General features: G+C 43.5%; 1 long non-coding RNA gene across 2 annotated transcripts in view; it reads right to left on the reverse strand.

Moving 5' to 3' along the window:
* LOC109391939 (uncharacterized) overlaps positions 1-20,877 on the reverse strand; it is a 66,603-nt gene that overhangs the window by 2,029 nt on the left and 43,697 nt on the right. The window contains exons 2-4 of one of the 2 annotated variants that reach the window (XR_002125956.1): positions 11,498-11,603; positions 10,699-10,780; positions 7,229-7,314 (exon numbers count right to left, since the gene is read on the reverse strand). This is a non-coding gene — a long non-coding RNA (uncharacterized LOC109391939). Of the gene's footprint in view, positions 1-7,092; positions 7,315-10,698; positions 10,781-11,497; positions 11,604-20,877 lie in introns of those variants that run through there. The other variant, XR_002125955.1, reaches the window with a different exon arrangement.

Below are 20,877 nucleotides of genomic sequence, written 5' to 3' on the forward strand. Positions count from 1 at the left end.
CACTTCACTTTGACTTCTCCCCAAAGTTTTGGAGTCCAACCTAACCTTGCTATGTGCTGGATTTTACCCTAGTTTCTTTTCTCAGTGGGAAATCAGAAGATAATATTCTTGTTAGAGTTCATTATAGCTTCTGCACATATTGAAAGGCGTGGAAGGCCCCTGACTTTGGCAGGACTGCGAGAGTCATCCCACCCATGTTCTCGGCTCAGAGATAGAGAGAGGTACTGTGTTTGGGGCCAGGTCTACACTGCACCTGGATCCCTATATTTGCCAGTAAATAGAAGCACATGGAGTTATTAATTAGCATTTATGAGCTCATTAGCATTCATAAGTAATGTCAACACAAGATGATGAACTAAGCTGGATTGTTTGGGAAGGGGAGATGCGGGAGAAAACTTGTCCCTCCATTTGGATTCATATAAATGTTACTTCCCTAGAATCCACCTTCACCTAGGAATCAGCAGAAATAAACACAAATACACAGGGCAAGTCAGTAAATTCCCTGTGTATGAGGGTGGCCTCTTCAGAGTTTCTGGTTCCCTTTACTAATCTACTTCATATTGAATGGATTTGAGAATCTGTTTAAAGAAAAAATACAGTAGCAATATTGCCATCTAGGGTGGCCATATGTGATTGTTTGTCATGAAATTTTCAAGGTGGAAGGAAACTCAGAGATCATTGCACCATCCTACCATGCTTCAGGTACGGAAACCAAGGTCCTAAACTTGGTAGCAGAGCTGGGGCTGGAAATTCCTTCCCTCAACCTCCTTTTCTATAACTCAGAAGTGGATGAAACTGATCCATCAGGTTTTGGGCTAAAAAGTCTACCTGGGTCCAATGTTATCACTTTGTTTAAACTGTCCTCTCCACCAAGAAGGCATGCTTCTTTTATTCTAATGTCGTTTAGGAACCCATTTCTGTCACTTTCAGTCCAGCTCACCCAGAATTAATGGCAGCTGATATCTGTACTTCAGTCCCTTCTGGGCAGGGCAACCAAGTGAATCACTGTGAGAGCCACCTGGCCTCTAATGGAAACAGGATGGAAATTATACTAGGCTTAAAGAATCCAATTTACTAGGGACTGAAAGGGGATTCTGCAGGGAAGAGAGCAGCAATTGGATGAAGAAGGGGATGGGGATGTGGTTAGAAACCTAGAGACCCCTAGAGGACTTTCAACTCTCAGTTCTTCAAACCATTTAGAAATCTGACCACTTTTATGCAGATCTACAACATTTGAGTTAAATTTAACAATGGTTTTAATAGGTTAAAAAGAAACCACTTACTAAAGCTTCTCCCACATTCAATTTATACCAGGTGTTTGGCTCACAAGAAGATACAAACGGATGGTTCCACAGTTTGGGTCCTAACACTCACCTTTTGTTGTTTTCTCATACAATCTTAGCCATATTAAACTTTTATCTAATTTCTAAAGGGTACCCTGTATCTCTCAATTATAATGCCTGAGTTCCAACTTGATTTTCAGTAGCAGCCTATCACAGACAGACTCAGAGGCTCTCTCTGTGTGTAGTATGTAGGTTGACACCTTGGGCTATGTTGGAACAAGTTTGGCATTAGATCTACGTGAGCTAGATAGGAAATGAGGGAAGACCAAGTGCTGACCCAGGATATAAACTGTTCAGTTCTTAGAGGTTTTTATGGATTCCTAATTTGGAACAGCTGGCCCAAGTGGGACTTTCTGGTGACATAATTTTTCAATACCACACTTCTGCAAATAAGCAGGGTTTCTGGACCTGTAGACTGGCTATAGTTCTTAATCTGATTGCTTATTTTTCCAAATCATCATTTTGTGTTCTGTATGTTTATTAGTGAATAAAACAACAAAGAATCTCAAGGTGACCTCTAGCTCATATTTGAGTTCATCTACATAGAACACTGGATTCTATGTGGAATACAGTGTTGACTTTTAACTTGGACAGGCGCTTGTTGTCAAAGTAGTTCAAATGTCTCCTTGTTTTCTAATACACGGTGGTCCTTCTAGACTTTTTTTCCCTTCTTTGTCTATCAGTTCATCACCAGAAATGATATTGTCTGATCATTAGAGTTTACCCCCTTCTTTAAGCTTCCTTGGGATGCTGAGATCTTGGGTTTTATGCCAAGGATTGGGTGGTAATCTCTTGCGGGCTGCCTGTCTTCAGAATGATGATCAGTGAGTTTCACTGACTTGGCAAAGTAGCCTGCACCAAAGGGGTTTTCCAAGCACCAACAATGTGCAGGAGCTTCTGGATGGCTACCTCAAAGGTCCAATGTTTTCCTGGAGTTCTGGGTCCACAATTATCATCAACTTCCCTTGCTGTGCCTTTGGGAATTGCTGTTTTAAATAATTTGGGGGAAAAGAGGTAATTTTTAGCTGCTTAAAAAGCATCAGCAACTCCAATGCAACAGACCCTACCAACAGGGAGCGATCTCAAGGATGTCTCTTCAGCAGGCAGGCTTGCTAATATCTGCCAGAACTGAGATCTGCTGTGGTGTAAAATGCTTTTGTAAGGTATCATATATGTGACCAGAAGGCACTCCAGCAGCTGCATTTCAGAGAACAAAGAGAGGGAGCTTCAAGCAGGAGACAGAAGAAAAAAGATTGAAGGATGCATTAGAACCCTATTCCCCCACTGAAAGCCCATCAATGGCTCCCACATCATCCACAGGAGAAAGCTGATTCTCTGTAGCATGGAATGTAAGAGCCTTCATTTTCTGAACCCTGCTTTCCCTGACCTTGTCCTCTATGCTCCAGCAAATCCAGCCATACTATTTTTCACCTGGTACCTTTGCTCTGCCTGGAATATTCTTCTGATCTTCTTTTTCTTACTCTACAAGACTAAGCTCAGGCATCAACTCCCCCTGGAAACCTTGTGTCACTGTCCTTTCTCTCTGACCACCAGATTGGATAAGGCACTTTTCCTCTCTGTTCATCTCTACCACTCCATTTGCCATAGTGTTTATAAGAGTTTGGTCAAGTATATTTTCTTCCACTCAACTGTGAGGGCAAGAGCTATGTCTTATTTCTCGTGGTTATTTTCTTATTCCTTGTACCAAGAACATTCCATCACTCTAGCAGACCAGTTTCTTCTAGGTAGTACTAATTGAGATAGAATAGGATATCCCATTGCCATGTGCCCTCTGCTGCACCTCCCTTGACATAAAGTGGGTCCCTTTGTGTGACATGATGTGATGTGGGATCCCTGTCAACGGGTCAGATACTCTAAGTCCTCAGCTGCACGTGGTGGTGCAAGCTGAGGATCTGCAGGCAGGAAAGGCAAACCCTGGAATATCATTTTTTCAAGTTAAAATAAATTTCTGTCCCTTCTAGCAATGTAGCTAACTTGCCACAGGTGGCTGGCTGGTGATCTCAAAGGGTAATGCCATATTGGGGACTAGTCCCTATTGCTGACAGCTTGGACATTTGGCAGCAGCAATAGCTATTTTACTTTGGCGAGTGGGAGCCATGCTTTGGACCTAAAAATAGCCTCTGACTCCATCACATGGCTTCTCCGTTTATGCACCCATTGTGCCAGCTGATCGATGAGAGTGGCTGGCTGATATGAACTGGCCTAATCGTTCTATCTTGTTGTTTGTTTAATGCCTCTTCTGTGTTGGATGCTTTTTGGTGGATGGTAACCTGTGATATGAAGATCTTCACACGGTATGCCCATCCCCACAGGCATGTCTCTTCCCCTGACCTCTTTGTCTTTCAACCTTCTTCCTCTGGTGCCTGACCAGTCAGCCAATCCATTTGCCATTGACCATGAGTTTATCTATATTCTCTTTCCTCACAAAGTCGATGAGCAGGTATGCCATTTGAAGCTATGCTCACTGGGAATATTTCCACTAATCGGTGACTTCAGAGCCACCCCAGAGTGTAGCTTTAGTGCCGTGCCAGACCATTTTGGGATTTCAGCCACATGCCAAGCCAACATATTCATGAACCAAGCTCAGCCTTTTACATTCTCCATTAACTGGTCATAAGGAACCCAATGCGGTCACAAGTGTACGCTGAGGAAGAGGCAGTGCAATGGTGGTGGGTGATGACATGGGGTGTGATCAGGCAGTCTACTCGTGCCCTCTGGCCCTCTTCATGTCCAATCCTGAGTGCACCCCTTCCATCTTGCAATGGATTGCTTCTGGGCTCACCCATTCAACCTTATGACTTGTTGGGTCTGACAGAAAGCAGTCCATGATGGACAGTTCCAGCCTCAAAATCATTTGACGACTAATAGGCAGAGTATCAGAGCATACCAGAAATGCTTTTCAAAATATGTAGTCTATCCTCTGGGCCTTCCTACTGAAAATAGTCATTTGGTGGGATTTCCAACCTTATGTGTGATTTCCACTGTGTCATGGCCATTTCTCTGAGACGTTCATTCTTTCTCCTACCAACTCTTATGGTGAGTCATTTCTACTTCATTTTATGTGGACTATTACTTTCTCCAGGTTTCCAAGAGCCATCCTAGCAGAATATTAGTGGCATCCCAGGATGATTGTCGGATGTCCTGTATCCTAGGAGGGTGCTCCCCTATAGGAAATTCTCCCTTATCTAATATTATGTTCCACCCAAATTGATCCAGTGTACTCACAGAATCCAGTCTCTGAAATAATGTCCCAGATCCTGCTAATACTTGTTGGCAAGATCCTGTAGTTCCTTTGAGGTATAGTACCTTTCCTACCCTAGCAGGCCCAGCACTTCCGCAGCTAGGCAGTGTTGTGATTTAATCCTATTTATTAGTCTGGCTGCCAAGAGAAGGGACATAAGGGCAGACCTTGAAGGGAGGGGAACACATTTGTCTTGCAAGGCAGAGGCCTCTGCATCTTCTTCAGGCACGAGAGAAGTAGTGCTAGTCTTTAACAGAGGGAAAGGGGCCAATTCTGCAGGCTCAGAGGGTTTAGAGGAACCCGGAGACTCAAAATGTTTAAGTGCATCAGCTCAGATGTCACCATCTCTTATCTTAAGGTCCTGCTCTTTCCCAATCAGAACCCCGGCTAGCATGGCACACCTACCTCGTATGAGCGTTCAACTTTCCCTGAAACTCCACTAATCTTATGATTAAGTTCTAGCTCTGATCTTCAATTTCCTCTAACTAGAAGAAATGAGGCTCACATTATAGCCAATCAGTGAGGCTTTCTGGCTTTCACACCAAGCCTTTAATTGCTAGTTAATTACCCTTTTTTTTCTCCAAAGCATTAATTGCCCTCAGCAATAGTCATCCAATGCCATTGTTCTTATAATTACTATTTCCCCATATTTCTCAAATGCCTGACACTTTCACCCACCAGTGCATTCCCTTCCACCAGCACACAGTCCCAGTTCACCACTGCTACCTTTGCCAGGATCTGTCATTGCTCTGTCTACCCCTAGAGATAGGGTCCTTGTTATGAGTGGCAAGCAGGCGATCAAGCTCTAGAATCCCTTTTTAGCATCACCTTTCTCAGACCATCCCTGGTACCAACTGTTTAGGTTGGGTTCTCTGAGACTCATACTTTGAATCAAAGAAGTTTATGTACAGGAAGTTTATTAGTGCATCTCCTAGGAATCACCATTTGTAGAGGAAAAGCAAAGGGAAGAAAAAAGGGTTGGGCCAAGGGAGAAGTTGGGCTATGAGGTGGTCATGACAAAGGCCTGAGTCAGCCTCACGGAGAGCTCTGACGCTGGCTTGCACTTAGAAGTTGTCCCAGGCTGGGGTGAAGTAGACAGAACTTGATGCCCCTGCAAACCAGTCTGGATGCAGGCTGCCCCAGCAAAAGGGTGTGACATTGGGTGAAGAGGCTCACTTAAGCAAAGGCAATTAGCAGAGAGAGCTGACAGCTGAGAGTTATCAGCCAGCAGCACTGTGAGCAGCTGGAGGATTAAGTCCTTCAATCCTAAGGGGATCTGGGTGGTACAGCATACTGACTACTACAGAACCCAGCTCTACCTCTTGTTAACTGTATGACCTTGGGGAAGTTAGTCATGATGTCTGGGCCTTAGTTGCCTGATCTGTAATGTAGAAATAACACTAATGCCAACCTCATAGGGTTCTCCTGAAGAATAAATGAAATAATGTGAAGCACCTTCACACAGAGCCTGGTACACAATAAGCCCTGTAGCTTCTTGTAGCTATAGGAAATTTAGAGATTATGTGAGGAGCTAAAACTAAACTATAGGATACAACAGAAAGAGTTGCCAAATTGTGGGCATCAGAAGCTTAGAAGAGGTGAAGATCAGGAAACAAAGAAGGGCAGTTTCAAAGAGGAGTTGATCGATAGATACATGGAGTTTATTTTAGAAAGGTGCAACAAGAGAAGACAACTTCCAGGTAGGACAGTAACAAGAACCTAGGCCCAAGAAACAAGCATGGCATTTGCAGGGTGAGGAGGAAGCCATTCTGATTGCTACAGTGCTTCCTGCCCGGAAGTAGACTAGGAGAGGGGCGAGTTATAGAAGCTTAGAAACCCAAGTAGAAACAGCTGTTCTGGAGACCCCAAACGACCATTGTACAGTTGGGCTCAGAAGTGGTGTGAGGGGCACCCCTGAAGAATAAAATGTGTTGGCAGGAGTGGAAGGGGGAAAGGATGGAGACAGGGAAGACAGAGGGTCAAGGAGAAACAGACACAAAGTTAGAGAGACATATCTAGGAGAGAGGAGAACAAACTGGAATGAAAAAGAAAACCAGAAAGGAAGTATAGCATAGAACTTTAAGAGATGATGATCTTCTAATTTCAGGAGCTCCAATTCAAAGAGTTAGATTGTTGCAGAAGTATTATTATTAATAATAATTTTTATTATAATTTAGGGCTAAGTCAGCTGTGTTACTTCCTTGGGAAATAATACAAATGCCCATATTAAGAAGCGCAGTGTTATGCTATATTATAAACAGTTCTGAATTAATGGCCCTTCCCAAAATGCCTACTTTTCCAACAGGTGCAATATGATACAATCTGCCCAACAAAAAAAGCTAAATGTCACCAACTTCATAAGAAAATGTAATTGGCTGTTTAGGACCCTAGTTTATTATGATGATATTTAATAATTTGTACTTACATAGCATGTAGGGGCATAAAATGAGTTATAAATATTAACTCTCTAACTCACACAATAATAAGACAAGAAACATGACACTCCCCTTTTAACAGATCTATTCATCCCACAAACATCTATTGGGCGCCAATGTGCTAAACATTATAGCGATGCAGAAATTTAGCTACATGGAGTTGGATTCATGCGGTTTGAGTGTCTAACCCTGTCCCCCCCCGCAGAAATGAGAGCCTTCCAAGGGTAGGAATCATGACTTCTCCTCTCTGAAGTCCTAGGGCTCAGCGCTGCACCTGGAAAAGAGGATTTCTTCCATAAATGTGTGCACATTTTAAAAATTAAATACCCAGATTTACCTGTAAGTCTACGCTACAGCTATTAAGAAACATAAACCCAGAAACTCTTGACTTCTGACCCTTTGCTCACCACTGGATCTCACTTCCTGTAGAAAACCCCCATCTAGTTCTCATCTGTCTGACCTTTTAGATTGTAAAGCATTCACACATCCTCTGAACACTGTGAATTATGCAATTTCTATAGCCTTTTGCATTTATTGGAGACCAAGTCAAAGCTAAGCCTGGGCCCCACACTAAGATTTGCTTTTTTCTTAAAGATTCTGGCTTCAATGAAGATTTTTATATTGAGTGGAAAAATAGAATTCTGGATCTAGAAATCACTCCAAGTCAATATTCTCCTGTTAGTCTGGGTTGGGTGTGGGAAAGTTCCATTTGGCAGTTCTGATTATAACGAGGCCCTGATTGCTATCAAATGGCCAACAGAAAATAGGAATAAATTGGACTCTAGGCTTCTCTCTGACTCAGGCCTCAGGGTCTCACTGTGTGGGTGAGACCACACTCCAGCGAGCTTCTTCGCAGGTATCTAGTAATTTAACCCTTTCTCACAGGGTCCAAAACAAACCTATCGTATGCCAGACCAAAATCCTAGTGAACTGAAGAAAGAGATAAAGTCACGAATCTGTGCCCGAATCTTGCTCCTTCTCTCCCTCCCACATCCCAATATGGATGCCATTACAAAGCTATATTGCTAATATCTGGGAGGTATCCTTTGCTCTCAGGACTAAGGCAGGGGTGGCACCTGGCCCTAACCATGAAAGCAGAATCCCTCCAAGCCTGAGGAGCAAAGTGGTACTAAAATGTCCAAATGTGCCACCCCAGTCCTCAATCTATCACCCTTGGGACAATCTCTGTAGAAGGTCCATTTTCACAAGTGTCAAAAATCAGACCCTAAACACACACCTGGCCAGAATACACCCTAATTAAGTTGCTGGCCATTTTAATTATACATGTTATCATTACCTTTGCTCCCTAACTTTGCTTAGTGAAAGGTTGTATAAACCTACTGTTCTCTAAAGAGCTTCAGATGATTAAACGTAAACAGTGCATCTGAAGGGGGCTGCAATCATCGACAGAAGACCGCTTTCCCTCTTCTTTGAAAAATAATGTCCTGTAGCACTTGGCTGAGATTAACAGGGTAAAAAAGAATCTCAGAGTTTCATTCCTCTGCTTTTCGGGGGAGGAGGGTGGCAGAGTCTGTCTATGGCTGAGCCCACAGTTGTATGTGAAAGTTAATATTTCCAGGGCCCTGCATGGGATACCTTTCCCAGAATTCATGTTCTCAATGGGAAACTGAAATAGCGCATGAGAGTTACCCTAAGTAGATTTAAATAATTAAATTCAAAAATTCTCAAACCACTTGCTGTTTTAAATTTATTTCTTTAATAACAACTCAGACTCAGCAACAGACTGGATTAAGATTTCATTTATTCGAAATTTAAGGTATATCCAGCTCTGGGTGTTGTTTTTAAGTATTTAAGGGGAAATTTGTGCGTGGTGAAAACGAAGAGACTGCAGCATTATAAATTCATTTCCTCTATTAGAAGCAGGGCCGCGCCTGCACGCTGCAGCTGTTCGGGGAGGCAGTCCCGACAGGCTGAGGGTGCGCCGTGTGAGCAGACGACCCTTTGTTTCCCCACGAGGGAGATCTGGTCGGCCCCACACCCTTAGCAAGAACTATTTCCTCAGTGGCGCCAGGCAGTTGGGCAGGATCATCTGGGGTGGTTTTCATGTGGCAAAGCAAAGCACCCTCTGGGATTCCAGGGCGACTTCTAAGGATCCGTTTTCATCCATGACCTCAAACCAGGCCTTGTACCAGGCCCCAAAGATGGAAGGCCACTGTGGCCTGAGCTGAGTTCACTGACCTCTGACATAACCCGTCCCCATGCATTCAGCAAAGCAGAGAGTGACTCAAAAAACAGGTGTTACATCCTAGGTAACAGCCCCATGGTACTTACTATTCATGCTAACAATTTTACAAACAAGTGAGTTTCTTATACATTCATCGCCACCCTCAGGCATTCATATTCTTTTTAAGTACAGAAACCTTAATTAGATTTTGACCACAGACCCGGATTTGACTTACCCTGACAGGGTTTCCATTAGTGTAATCTGTGGGGGAATTCACTGTTTTAACATCTGTGTGCCTGAGGCCTATCTCACATTTACTGCAAAACTCTGAAAAGCCTCCCTTGTATGGCTGTATGTTTCCTCATGCTCCCAATTTCACAGAAGTCATTTCAGCACCAAACGGTAATTAGCAAAGGGATGGGCCTCAGCTGACATGAATGCAATTTATTGTTTTCCACGAGGCCCTGAACCAAGCAAACAAAGAACACAGTCTAGCTGTCTGGCATTTTATTAACTTGTATTGTGCTGTGCACCTTACTGAAGGGAGATCTTCAAGAGAAATTCAGCAGTTTGTGTGTGGCAACACGCAGACTTTAGAAGAATATTAATTTCAGTTCAATTAGGCAAGTTTTGTGGTACCTCAGCCTGTAATAGAGGACAGCCACTTTTATAATTATCTTCCATATTAACTTTATCATCACCAGACTTTTGCATAAATGCAACCTTTCATCTTTAAAATGCCAACACTTCTTCAATTTTGGCAACCGTACAGCACTGCTAATTATTTGCTCATTATGTGTGGTTAACTGATGAATCATTAATAAATGAATGAATGGCTAATATATTTTTATGGTAATTGGAGATATAACTGATTGCAGACTTCCTTAGCTTCTCAAAACGGCACTGAATGAGCAGTGGCTGCCTAATTGTTTACAGATGATATGTATGCCCCCACCCAGCATTTCCCACAGTTGTGGTTTATCACTGGCATATTCTCATCAGTCCAGGGTGGCAGCTCACCGAGGACCAGTCTGGGCAGAGGAGAATGGGCAGCAGCATGACCAAACTTCCTTTCTTGTGTTTCTGTCACCTCATTTGTTTCAGCTCAGCTGACACGTAACCATGTATGGGCCTCATAGCCATTTGCTAGCAATTGGAAGACTCCTCATGGACTCTTTGTCATAGCCCTGGCAGGGCCACAGCCCTAGCACCACTGTGGTTACCCCTAGTCAAAAATATGTAAAGAGTCAGATGCTGACACACAAACACTCACACCATCCAACTGCCACTTGTCTTGCCTGGCCTGACATGCCCAAAGGAACAGTGGTCACCCAGCCTGGTGTCTTTGTGTCTGAGGAGTTAAAGGAGATCCTTTGCTAAATTTGGTTAGAAGCCTGCAGTTCCATTTGCACCACTGACAAAGTCCAGAAAATAAAATCAACTAGAGATCTTTACCTCCATTCACTGACTCACCATTCCACAGCTGGTTAATGGGTTTGGAGATAACTGCTGCATGACACAAATTACATCTATCATGCTGCAAATCAGTCACCACCTATAGGTTGAAAACAAAGAGTCTGTATTTGTTGACAATTCTTGTGAAAATGAAAGATAGACTACTGGCCAAATAAGGCTTGTTTAACTTCATACAAACAGACAGAAGATCAAGTTAAAAATGCAAAGGAGATTACCAATTCTTAATTATAATTATTTAACCAGGTGGGTAGTTTCTCCTAATGAACATTTCCATGAAAACAGAATAACTAATGACAGTCTTAAAGAAGCCTTTGTCTTTCCATGTACTAATGATCACATTTATAAATATGCAGTAAGGCCCCCGTGTACATTGCTAATGATAAGTAATTAAGCACTAGGCGTGGGAAGCCAGTGAAAAGGGTCATGTTAATGCAAGAGAGGAAATTAAAAATGCAATAAAATAAGTTGCCTAGAAAAGATTAAATAAACTCCTGGCTTCTCCTCCTTACAGAAAGGAAAGAACGGTTTCCCCACTCTAACAGTAAAGCCATGTCAAGCCATTCATGTCAAGCTGGTTACAAAGTCAGACAGTACAAGTGATCAGCTTGCTCTCCGCCTCCATCCCCATTTTATCCTATTGGTTTGCAGACAGAAGGTGTGGCTTCAAAGAGCAATTGGGGTCATTGGGAGGGAAGGTGGGCCCCTGGAAAAAGGAAGCAGTCGGTCAACAAAGATGGCTACCTATCATGGGTACCTGTCATGGATACCACTTGTTTAATAAACCATGTTAACCAACCTGGATTTATTCCCCCTCATCTTCTAGATGAAAAAGAGAGGACAAAAATGGCTCCACTACAGTAGAATAACCTCTGTCTCTCTTCACATTGCCAGACTGCAAGCACCTGGAAGGCAAGACCATGATTCTAGGTGTTACTAGGTATTATGTCCTTCACATCTAGCACAGAACCACATATAGTGAATGTTTCATAAATGCTGGTTGAATAAATGAATGAATGAATGAATGTTTAAAATACACGATCTCTACACCAAGCAGCTGTTTGTCAAAGAGCCCTTTAACGTCACTTCCAATCCAAGCAGCCCCGCCACCCAAACACTTGGACCCTCTCAAAAGACATGAGTTCTTTCTCTCTGTCATTCAGGTCCTGAGAAAGGCACCGATTCTTTCTTCAATGTACCATCACCCAAAGGAACAGAAATGTGAGGCTTTAACCAAAAAAACTGGTCTTTGAAAAAATTTAAAAAAAAATCATACAGTTGGCTGTAAGATTCCTGTTTCGGGCTTGAATAGGAATCCCAACATTTCCATTAAGCATTAAAGACACATAGAATGGATAAGTGGCTTCTTGGCAAAAGAAAAGGGACTTGTATTTGGATCTCCAAAGCTCTTCAATAAGGGCAATTTTGATTCTTTTTTTAAAGTGTCTTAGTGAAGCTCTTAAACCACTGAAGATTTTTTTTTTCTTTCAAACATTTCAAACTCGTCGATCTCAAGTCTCTCAAGACCACACATTCCCTAACTCTTCTATATGGCTAATCCCTCAGTGAGGGGAATCTCATTTTCTGCGGCTGAAGTCTAGGGTTAACAAGAAAACGACCTTGATCTGAAGGGAAAAAACCAGCAACAAACGAGAATTAAACCTTGGTTGGATATTTTGGTTAGTCTTTCCTTTCTATTTTTTTTCCTCCTTTTTTTTTTTTTCTTAAACAAGTTCTAAGAAACAAGTCATAAAGCAGAAAATCCAGGGCTTGGGTCTTTCTGCCTTGTTTTAAAGCTCCTTCTGAATTCAAATGAATCATTTCCTTTTACATAAAATCTTCAACAAGGCCACACTTCTTTTTTTTTTTCTTCTATTTTTTTTTTTTTTATCAGCGTGTTGTCATCCGCAAGCCTGCCTGCCTCTCATAAAGGCAATTTAGTGCCTGACAGCCGAGCAATGTATGTATGTACGGGCCTAGATTTGCCTTACAAATAAGGTCGTCCAAGGGAACCTCCAGGGAGGATGGCGATGGCCTGCTCTGTGGACACCTCGATGTGTATCTCTCAACTTCTCAGGCAGGCCTTTGGTTTCTTAGGGCATGCTGGCTTTTCCTCCAGAGAAAGTTCTGACAGCAGCAGGAACACTGCGAGCTTATCCTGACCCCCAGTGGCCAGCCCCGTCATAGGACCCACACAGGTTCCCATTCTAGCACCACCCCCAGGTTCCCTAGGTCCCAGGGACCCAGGCACCACGGGCTTTAATTGACAATTAAAACAAACTTCGGTTCTCACAAGAATCAACCGAGTGAAATTTCGCAACTGCCAGTTTCACAATTCAATTCCCTTCAAGCAAAACCAACAGTTTCCCTGAGGTTTCACTCCACACCTCTCCATTTGTTGTTGAACTTCCCCCTCAAGTTTCTCTTCCCACACACACAGTTTTATTTTAGAGTCCGTCATGGAAACAGTTCAATTATGTTTCTGGGGTCCCCGCCTCGTGCTTGCCGTGGTGCTGAGTCAGCATTTCCGCAGAGCCAGGATGAGAACCGAGCGCAAGTTCATGAAAAGAGCTGCGCAGGGACCCGGCTGGAGATGGGTATTTATGGCTGCGGCCGCCCCGCTTGCACAGTTCAAGCTGTTTCATTTTGTCAGCCACCGAAGTCAAACAACCTGAAAGAAAGCTTCGTGGCCAGGAATAGAAGGGAGTCAGCAAACACGTCTGACCCTGGTGGTAGGATTGCCGGATTTAGCAAGCGAAAATACAGGATGCCATGGGACATACTCATACTGAAAAATATTTATTGTTTATCTGAAGTTCAAATGTAACTCCCTCGTTTACCTGGTAGCCCCTCCTGGTGAAGAAAGGAAAGGCTCTGTTTTGTGGCTTCACAGATCAGCTTCTGACCAGACCCCTGGATAGGACAGGGGCCTCGGCGCCCCTAAGTGTACGCTAGGATTTTTTTTTTTTACAACAATAGGAAAATAGAAAGAACATGGTTTCTGATGGCCTCTCGGGAGGCTCAGACCTCCCTGGGTTTGGGCCCATTTCTCAGATTTTCTGTCCTCCTCTCCCCCTTTCCTATCTGAGTAGAGCAGGCCCCTGTCCTGAAGGGTCCTTTTCCCACCGGTCACCTTCCTGCCATGGTGTCCTCGCTCACAGATGTTGAAATGAAAGTCACAACCAAGGTAACTATTTTTAGGGGGTAATCAATTCCACCACAGCTGGCTCTTTGAGAGATAGGAGTGGCTACTTTCTGAACTGTTTGTATCCACTGAAATGTAAAAACAGGTTTAAAAAAACAAAAACAAGTTTTACATTTCTATTATCTTCCATTAAAAAGTAAAAAAGGCCATAGCCTTGGGAATAGTGTGCATATCTGTTACCGACAATTCTGAAAACCACCTCTGCAAGCTTGTCAGTTAAACCAAATGTTAAATGGAAAATATTTGGCGGGATTTAAAATTAGACCCGCACACATTACTTACAGATGTTTCCATGAAAAACACTTGAAACTGAACCACACCAAGTAATAAACCCCACAATGGTGTATTTTTTATACCCCAAGTTAATTTTTATTATATAAGTAGCCATATGAAGAAGGGATTGCATACTGCTTAAATTAAATACGGAGGAATGAAATCAGCAGTATCCTTTTACAGCATATGGCCCAGCAAATCAAATTACAAAGCTTTCCACATCTCATTAACTGCAATGAGTACAGTGAGTTTTCTAATAAGTCACATCTTTTTCATGTGAGTGGTGAGCAGTGACTTATTGTAAGAATTCACAGGATGACCCTTGTGCTGAAATTAAGAACTAATCTAAAATGGGCAGGGTCACCTGGTCAAGACTGATCATAACATTTCCTCATTATTGTTTTAGTTGGCATTGAAGCATATGTTTTCCTGGTGCCCCAGCTGAAAAATGCCTTTGATAATTTCACTGACAGCAAATAACCCACACACTGCCATTTAATGAGTTCGGGCAGGATTAGCTGACAATAAAGAATATAGTATAAATGTTTTTATTAGAGCTGATTTATTTTTTAGCTACAAAAAAAAAAAAGAAGAAATGACTTGGAAATGCTGAGCTGACTTCTCCCCCGCACCCACTCACCCCCACCCCTCCGCAATCACCCTGGCCATGACTCAGGTGAAAGGAAGACATGCATGGAGCCCAGGGCTGGCCAAGACAGTATCTTTGGGCTGCAAATGGTGAAATACCAGCTGGAGCCCACACCCAGATGTTGGGTTCCTCCTTTGCACACAAGGAAAAAAATACTTCTACAATTGCTCATCATGTGGCCTTTGGTTGAGATGAATTACCAATTTACAACCTCTTGTGTTTGGAGAGAAGCAAACTGTGCTCTTTTGAGGCAGGAATCAGGAACCTAAAGTCTTTCATGCCTCCTTGTTTACAAGGCCAGAGTGAGGCCAAAAATCCATTTCCCTCTGTGCTCTAAGCCCTTTCAATGATGAGTTTCTTACCATCTGCACTAATAAATATGGACTGATGTGTGTACAGCCATACACTGAGGAGAAGGGAAGAGTGAAAGGATTCTAAATGGTTGCAAATTGCTCTCCTGCTGAGATAACAGCAGTTTGCATGTGAGCCTCAGTTGTTACGCATTAAGAATGGGCATTTGGCTTCTTTTCACACAGCTGTGAGAGAAGGGGTGCGTTTCTGAACAACTAGAGAGAAAACGGATCCGTTGTTCTTAGAGAGACAGGCTTTCTAGTGGCATTTGCCCAGAAGCTCTTTCTTCACAGCTCCAACTATGGGGACTAGAGACGGGATCCGCAGACCAGTCCCCAGTGCTGGAAGCAAAGAGGTCATTGGAACGGTGGAGGTAAGCCCAGAGATGGGGGCCATAACCCCAAGCCTCAGCAGAGACAAACAGGATCCGAAAGAGAGGCAAGACCAGAAGGTTGATGTAGCCCAGCATGTAAGAATGTTATCCTGGAGGTCAGGGTGAGTTGTCTGGGAGGGTCTCAGGCTTAAGACTGGCCCTTAGGCCCAAGTGGTGATAGGGAAAAATGTCTTGGGAAGATGCAAAAAAATAGCACAAAGAAGGTAGTATAGGTGAGCAAGGCCCAGCAGTGAGTGTAGCATAGGAAAAGCACCCAGGGCTAACAGAGACTCAGAAGTCTCTTCCCAGACAAAGAGAAGAGACTCCCTGTTCTCAGCGTAACATAATACGCAACTGTGGAGCTTCAGAGAGGCTACACAGTGAATTCTAGAAGACTTGCTTGAGCAGAGGAGCAGAGACGTAGAGGAGTGCCCTGTGCATCAGAAAGAGCACTTGAGTAAATTCTAAGGAGCATGAGAAGTCGCTTTGGTCCGAACACTCCTAAACGCATGCTCCAATAGAAGGCAGCCTGCCCCAGGATGGGAATATGAAAACCCACATCATCTACCTTTCCTCTCAGGTAATGAAAACGTGAGAAGAGAGGGCCCTGGAAAGCCAGGGGGACTCTGAAGCATCAAGTCCAAGGAGGAGATGGACAGCATGGACTGAAACTGAAGCAAAGGGTCAGCCACTGAGCCCGGCAGACGGTGGGACCAGGTTTGGGAGACAGAGGCCAGAGAAAGAGGAGTGGAGACTCTTTTTTTTTTTTTTTAGCTGAGCCATCCTGCCACCTGTTGGTAGCTCTGCAGCAGCTCAGCTCGGGCCGGGAATCGAACCGCTGTTGCTCAGAGCTCACACTCTTGAGCGAGCTCTTAACCAACTGAGCCACTCAGCCGGCTCAAGGAGCGGAGACTCGTAAGAAGCACCTGTGGCTGAGCCCATGGGAGGAGAAGGAGCTGTGAATGGTGACAAGTCTTCAGGAATGTTGGGTGGGGGGAGTTAAATATAATCCCTAGTATAAAACACAACCCTTCTAAACCAATCCCTGGTGAGAAGGAATTAGTAGTTACCACCCAAAGCAACTGTTCAGGAAAATTGTACATGGGTCCTCCATAGTGTTATTCTAGGTCTTCAAAATGAAAGCTGTTATAGAGCCTTTATCATTTAATTTCACCCTTCATTTGTAATTGAACCTACCAAGCCTTCAGTTACACAGACCCTGGCTACTTAACTGGAACCTAGACAAGGACAATCCTTCCGTATTGCTAGGTAACAAATTATTATTTGCACAACTTTACAGTTTACAGTGTTGTCATAACGTTTCTCAATTGCCCTTCATTACTATGCTGTGAACAAGGCAACTTAGCCGTAGCTAGGAAGTAAAAGAGCCACATCTCAGGCCTGAGTCCAGATTCCAAGCCCAGGGTAATTTTTATCACAGCGAATAGCTTTTATGTACTATTCAGATCACACTAAAATGCTCTAGCACTCGGAGGAAATGTCCATGTTCTACTCTTGAGAGAATGTCTTCAGGGCTTGAGGCAAAGTTCTCTAGAAAAGATGATCCTCCCCTAACCTACCATTTGGCCCTACACTATTTCCTACAGCCCTCCTCCTTTACAGCCAACAAGGGCTTCTGGCAGTCCCCCCTTCTCCTTCATGTCACCTCCAAGCTCCTGCCCAAGATACCCCCAAGTGCTGGGAACATCGCTTTCCTGCTTCCTGTGCTGCTTTCCTGTCTTCCTTTAAAGCTCCTCTCATTGGCTCTAAGGAGACTTCATGGTGCTGTATTCCCAAACCTTCAGCTCATCAGAGACCCTGACGTATATTAAGTATTGAAAAATTCAATAATCATTTATAAGTTAAGATTTGTACAATCTTAGGGGCTGGAAGGGGCTTATCTTACAATCGTAGGGGCTTGAATCACAGAATCAGTTTTCAAATATTGCTGTAGTTTGTAAAAAACTTCCATTCGTAAAATAAGAGTTCTGGGCCTTCCCCTCTAATGTTCTAAATTCTATAGCTTGCTTAACGTCACACAGCCAGAGGGTACTGAAGTCTGGGCCAGAGCTGCTTCTTTCTTCTTAAGGCCTCACTTAAGGCCATCGCGCTGTATATAAGCATGAGCCAACTTGCCTGCCTCCACGCCTCTGTTAAAATGCTAACCAATTCAAGGCCAATGAGCATCTCTTTTCTTTTATATCCTTAAACACTTAATACAGTATTGGCTACTGAATTGTGTCTCCTTAAATGCAAGCACTCTATATTATCCATCTCTGTACCCATCAACCACCACTCCCTCCTTTGATGTTTTGCATATTAGAGAAGCCTGATAAATGCTTCTGAGCAAATGAAGGCGGACCTCCCGTTTTTGGTTATCTCAATGACTGCTGCTCACCAGTAGATTGCAAGGGGACTCCCTAGCTCCCAGGCTAGGTTTACCCTCCAGATGTGTTCTCCTATGGTCTTGGCTCCACCATTAAAAAGCTATGTCATTCAGCAATTAGGTGACCTTGCTGCACCTTCATTTTCTCATCTGTAAAATGGGGATAAAATTGTACTTTCCACATAGGATTGCTGTCAAGATTAAATGAAAAGATCCATAAAAAGCACTGAAAACACTGCCTACCAATACAAAGCAAAATGTTCAATAGATAGTAGCTATTGTTATTTTATACTTCATCTAGCATGACCCTTGTCACACGTCACTGTGGTCCTTGTTCAGTTTGCTGACTTTCCAAAATTACTGTAAGCTCATGTCTGTATTGGTCTTGTCCCCAGTATGGTGGTCTGGCGGGTGGTAGGTAGTCAACAAATGTCTAAATACATCCATGGAAGGATGGGAATACTTTGTAGTAGACACACATTTCCACAACCTTTGGACACTATAGATGATGGTTTTGACTTGTGTTCCAGTGCCATTCGAGAAGCATTTAAAGGACACTATAGCCAAGTGGTTAAAAGCACCAACAGCGAAACCAAAGAGAATGGATTTGAATCCTGGCTCCGTCACTTGCCAGAGTGTGATCTTCCATTACTTAACTTCTGTGCCTCTGTTTCCTCTTCTGTAAAATGGGAAGAAGAAGAATAGTGCCGACCTCAGAGAGCTTTTATGAAGATGAAATGAGTTCATGTTTGAAAACCCCTTAGCATTAGGTAAACGTTAGCTGTTGTCATCATCACTATCATCATCGTCACTTTGAGTAAGGATATGACACAAAGAAGAAAGACCTGAGAGTGAAAACAGATGTGTGTCATTGTTCCTGCAAGGAAATATACTGCTGCAAATACAGAGAGTTCATGAAATGGCTGGAAATCAGCACTCAAATAAGCATGATGCTGTGCCATGACAATTTAGCTGTCATTAATAGACTGTTGGAATATTTTAGGTTCACGCAGTCAGGGGGTTATGGGAAGAGAACTTTTCAGAAAAGTGTATGATTTGAAAAATGCACATGCTGCCTTGTCCAGCAGCTCCCACACAAACCCTGCACTCCAATAGGTGGAAACACATTTGGAGCCCAGCTCCACTCCTCAAGTCTTACAGTGACTGGGACCACACTTCCCTCCTGCCAGATCCTCCCGACATGGATTTGCTCATCATGCTCCAGCTCCAGGACCCTCCAGAAACCTAGTGTGGCCATTCTCTCCTCTGTTGCTGTGTCTCCAAAGCTGTGGGGCCTTGGAGAAGCCCAGATGCCAAGACTACAGCCACCCCTTCCCTGGCCTCTTTGTCACTGGACTGCAGGTCACCAGAGGTGTCCAAGAGGGCAGAATGCACACTCTCCCAGGTTTCCCACCCACCTCCAGAAGGAAGTGGGAGCAGCAGGACTGCTGAGTGAGGGCGGCAGCAGGACTCAGCTCAGGGAAAATGTGGGGCCTCGCTAGCTCCAGGAAACTTCAGGAAAAGGCATCGCAGGTCTCAGCACAATTAAAGAGCAGGAATGGGGTTGGAGCAAGAAATGTGGAGAGCTCTGCATAGTCTATATTTTACTCCATTTCACCACAATGGCTTCCCTCGCCCCCACAGCCCACAGGTGATTTGAAGCTCACCACATTTAGCCACAGATTGATTTTAAAATTATTCACGATTAGCCATCTCACCACTATCTACCTACCTCAAGATTAGATGCTGCTATGATCTTACAATTCTCTTATAAGGGGCTGAAACCAAAACTCTCTTCCTGAATGGAATTTATCTCACCAGTTGCGAATATGTACTATGGTTTGTTATTGTAGAGTTCTTTATTCTAGTATTTATTTAATCTACTTATCTAGTTTATGACATGCATTAGTTTTTATACCACAAATCCTATGTTGGGTACAGAAAGAAAATCACAACAGAACCTGTCATGGTTCTGCTGCAGTCAGTACCTTATCTGTTGCATCTATTGCATACATCACCTTTTAATGTTTAATACCCATCCCCACCCCCACCCACACACTAAAATGAATCTCTGCAGATACATCATGAATGGGTTAAATTTACTCACGGCTCATGGCTCTTATGTAATACTACTAGTAAACACTGGTGTACCTATTTAAGTAATTTTAACAAGATGTTAATAAATGAATATTATTTTCTTGGGCTAGCCAAACTATCACATCATGATTGCAACATAAATGCAGACACAGGTGCCTGGCTGCCAACAGCAGTTAAAGAACTTGATATCAGGGAGGGTCTTGGAAAGGGTGCAAACATGGTCCATTAGGTTTCTCACTCCATAGAGCAGCATGGAAAAGCTCCACTCACTCACCTAGTCATGTGCTCACAGCCTGACCTAGGTGGGCCGATTCCATCCTCATAACATGATTTTAAAAATGTTTTTAAAGGAGACGATGTCCCTCTTTACATTGGTCATGCAATTATACAAAGGCTGAAATAAAAATTCCTCATGGCCTTCCCATGAGTGGGGTCCCACTCTCTAGAGAAAGAGGAAAGAGAAGGGTGGAGAGCTGCGTGCAGGAATGTGCTGGGTTTGTGGCACAGCTCCTCTGGAATACAAGACAGGCACAAACCTCTTGAAGCCAGTTGGAGTCCAAGGTAAGCTGCTTCACAAACACTCAGCCAATAATAAAATGTTTTGAAAAGCACTTAAGCTTAATGGGTTGAGGTGTTAACTCTGTAGAAGCTTCTGTTACTATGGAGAGGACTGTGCGAGAACAGAGCAATACCACTGGGCTGGAAAGGGAACGCTGTCAGGAAGAGTCATGCCTCACACAGCAGACACACGACAAGGAGGCCTCCTGCACACCATGGGCAGCCACGTCGGGCCCTCAATGATGATCATGTGCCCCAGGGAGGACTGCTTGGTCAGTGCCAAGAGT

Source organism: Hipposideros armiger, unplaced genomic scaffold (genome assembly GCF_001890085.2).
Source record: "Hipposideros armiger isolate ML-2016 unplaced genomic scaffold, ASM189008v1 scaffold_307, whole genome shotgun sequence".
NCBI lineage: Eukaryota > Metazoa > Chordata > Mammalia > Chiroptera > Hipposideridae > Hipposideros > Hipposideros armiger.